Here is a 3,768-nt window from a genome sequence, read left to right as displayed (position 1 = left end):
GAGATGGATTGTAGACTATCAAAAATAGACTGAGATGACGTAAAAGAACTTGTAGAATTTTTAAAAGTTTTTTACTTAACTAAAAAATAAATTTCTAGACTTTATTACCCTACTATTTTTTCTATTTTATGTAAAGATCTGAATTGTCGTTAATTTTGATTAAAAAGGAATCACAAGAATATGGATTGAGTGGGTCCCACTATCCTGCTAAAGCGAGATGCTCCTGACCCGGTGGTGTCGCCAGAGCGAGAATATGGCCACTAGAGAGGGAGGTCGTGGGACATAACTTAAGTCACGAATTTCTTATTTTCTCCACTTCTCCTAAGTGTGAGTTAGAGGCGAGGGTTTCTACAAAACCCTCCAAAGAGGTTGCTCTTGAATGAAGAAGAGGAGGGGACGGAATCTTAGCCTTTGGAAGGCTTCAAACCGTTGAATTCAATTTGGTATTGCCCATGGAACATCTGAAACCAATTCATTTCAGTAGTGTTATCTCTCCGCGAATGCTTGGCGACCAGGTAGGCTCGACTTCTCTTTTATGAGAAGTTCATCTATACCTACTATGTAATATAGAAAGAAAATTAATGAGAATTCATATACTAAGTTGTGGGTCATGGGTTACGGGCAGAGATCCGGTTGTGATAGGTTCAAATTTGAATGTGACCTGGGTAGACATGTGCTGCAGTAAATTGAGAAGTTATTGATTGTGATATTTTTGTGTGCAGCTGGTTAATTTATATCGGGCATAGAATATGGTACAAAAAAGTAAAACTAGTAGATTTTGAGATTAGACCTGTAAGTTTTGTTAGTGTGGACGTTGATTATTCCAGGAATTGTCTTAAATGTGTGATTGAGCTACTTATGATATGCCTAAACATGTATAGATAAGGGTAACTGGTTAGTCCTTATATAAATGACCTCTTGCTAGCTTATTTTTGTGATGAACCTATTCTTGGTGATATAAATATTGTGAATACTAAATATAATTGTGAATGTGGCATGTTAGATCGGGTGTTACATTCTGACACATATATGGATCGAGTGTCACGTTCCAACACGTATTTAGATCGAGTGTCACGTTCTGACACATTCTTGGATCTAGTATCACATTTCGACACAAATATGATTAAATTGGGTCCCCTGAGAGGGCCAAGTATGTGTGTGTGGATGGTCTCATGAGAGGACCTGATGATATATGTATTTTCGTGTAATAATAAGGTTAGTGGTAGATGAGCCATAGACTAAGAACTATGAATGAACTCTTGAGTTGAGGTGTGCTAGATATAAAAAATTATGATCATCAATACACTGATTGGTGGGTAAGAGAATGGGCCCCATTAAGCCTGGATATGATCTATATGGTATAATCGTATTCTATATTTATACACTTAGAAGTTGAGGTTTCTAGTTGCCAAAGAGTGTTACCATGGTGATTTCCATGAATAACTGAGGTAGGGGTAGTGGATATCTAGAACTCAGGTGAGTTGGAGAGTGTAGTTGTGATATGGATATGCTTTATGTTGTGAGACAATTAGACCTACTAGTGAGGCTTGGGCGAAATCATTGAACGGTTAAGGTTGCTAGGTGGGGACTATTGCGGTGATGGAGTAATAGTGGGGTGGGTCCCTAACCCATAAGTTTTTAAGTTGTGACTAGGGTGGTGGGGGAACTGTGTTGTTTAGGGTGGTGAATACCTAAGGGTGAGAATAAGGAGTGCACGTATTGGGCTGGAGTGAATAAATTGAGGAAGTTTAATTAGTATGATATCTCTTATTTCTCTGTTCATATATTATGCGGTGAGTATCAGATTGAACGATGATGCTTACCAATACATGTTGTTTGTACTGATACTACTCCTGCTATGCCACTTGGTATAGTTTGGTTGAATGGCCAGTTATATCTCTTAGTTGAAGATGAAGACGATCATCCAACATCTTCTATTTGCCCCTTATCTTGGTGGAATTGGTCTCTTATTTTATTTCTACTCTTAGTAGCTCTTGTACCTGCTTAGATTAGTATCCTTAGGGGATTTTGTATAATTTTATAAGTTGGTCTTTAATATAGTTTTCTTAGAAATTTTGTTTAATTTATCCAAGTTTGTTTTAAATTCTGCAACTGTTCTTATATAAAGGGTTAAAGGTTCTCCTACTTAGGGTGTATATTGGGTGCCCGCATGGCCCGAGGGGCCAGGTCGTGACATTTTATCAAATATTCGTGCAATTTCGACTAAATTTTATGACTATCAAAATAAACAAAGATTTAAAGATTCTATTGCTAAGATGATTGAAAAATTTAAAAAATATTTTTTTTATTCCTCAAATTTATTTAACTACTTGTTTATTAAATCCATCATACAAAGAAATTAGTGCATCACTTATGGTTGAAACAAATTATTAAAATTTAGGTATTAAAGATTATGAAGAACCTAGTTTATCCTTTGTTAAATATAGTATTAAAAATAAAGCTAGAAAATTATATGGCTTATATAATTCTACTATTTTAAACAAAGTAGTACATCAAGAAGAACCCAAAACATCTAAGTGTAAATATTCTAAAGATACTATTAATGATATGTTAAAAAATTATTAGATAATATTAAATATATGTTAGAAAATTATCTAGGACTTACTTCTAACGAAAAAAATGATTTTGATGAATATCATAATCAGGGAACACAAAGCATTAAGGTTGCAGAAGGAAAACCCGACCTTTTGAATTGGTGGAGGAATCGCGGCAAGGCAATTCCAAAGCTTCAACAGGTTGTTCAAAATTTGTTTGCTATTCAAAAATCTTCAGTAGATTCGAAGGGAGCTTTTAGTGCAGTCAGATTTCATATAGGAGATCGTAGGCATTTGTTAGCACCGACAACTTAGAGATATCAGTATTATTTAGGGATTGGATTAATGCGGTGTGTAGGAATTTTGAGCATCCGACACTACCTGCCCATTTTGAATATGATGTTGATAATATTTTGGCAGATTCAAGTGAAGACGGAATAGATGCGTTGGAAGAACACGCTATACCACCACTTTCGGAAAAAGCAACTGGAGAAATGTTAGAAGAATTAAGACGAGACTAGTTTGGAGAGTACGAATATTATATAATTCTAGGCCTAATTAAAACTGAACCCTTCTTAGAAGGTGGTTGCGTAGATTAGGCACTCTTCAAATATTTATAAATTGTAATATAAATTGTACTATTTACTTTTTTTATAAATAAAATGATAGGCTATTCGCTTTATTTTTTTTAATTATTGTCTTTAATTTAATTCAAGTATTTTTTTAAAATTATTGTCTTCAATTTAATTCAAGTATTTTTCATGTTTTTTAATTTCCAAATATTTGAAACATTAAAACTTTAAAAGTTTAAAAGTTTAAACTTCAATTTTCAGAATCATTTTTTTTTCAAATTTGAAATTTAAAATTTAAAAATTCAAACTTTAAAAGTCCGAAATTTGAATTTTAAACTTTTAAAATTTGAAATTTAAACTTTAAATGTTTAAATTTTGAAATTTAGACTTTGAAAATTTTAAATTTTAAAAGTTTAAAATTTAAACTTTGAAAATTTTAATTTTTTAAAGTTAAAAATTTGAAATTTAAACTTTAAATACCAGAATTGGATGTCACGGTTCCGGTACCACTGCCATCCATACCGAGACTTAGAAGAGTTTTATTGGTGGGTTGGCATGAAAAGGGACATAGCAAGGTTCGTGGCTGATGTCCAAATTGCCAACAAGTTAAGGCTAAACACCAAAGGTCGGGTGGCCTAACA

At 33.4% G+C, this 3,768-nt stretch overlaps 1 long non-coding RNA gene across 1 annotated transcript; it reads left to right on the top strand.

The window, feature by feature from the left end:
* Positions 1-2,614: 2,614 nt before the first annotated feature.
* On the top strand, positions 2,615-3,238 carry LOC129885025 (uncharacterized). The gene is made up of 2 exons (XR_008766027.1): positions 2,615-2,756; positions 2,976-3,238. It is a non-coding gene; the product is annotated as an uncharacterized LOC129885025 (long non-coding RNA).
* Positions 3,239-3,768: the final 530 nt, after the last annotated feature.

This window comes from Solanum dulcamara, chromosome 4, assembly GCF_947179165.1.
Source record: "Solanum dulcamara chromosome 4, daSolDulc1.2, whole genome shotgun sequence".
Taxonomy (NCBI): Eukaryota; Viridiplantae; Streptophyta; class Magnoliopsida; order Solanales; family Solanaceae; genus Solanum; species Solanum dulcamara.
This window is presented reverse-complemented; position numbering and strand designations above follow the sequence as displayed.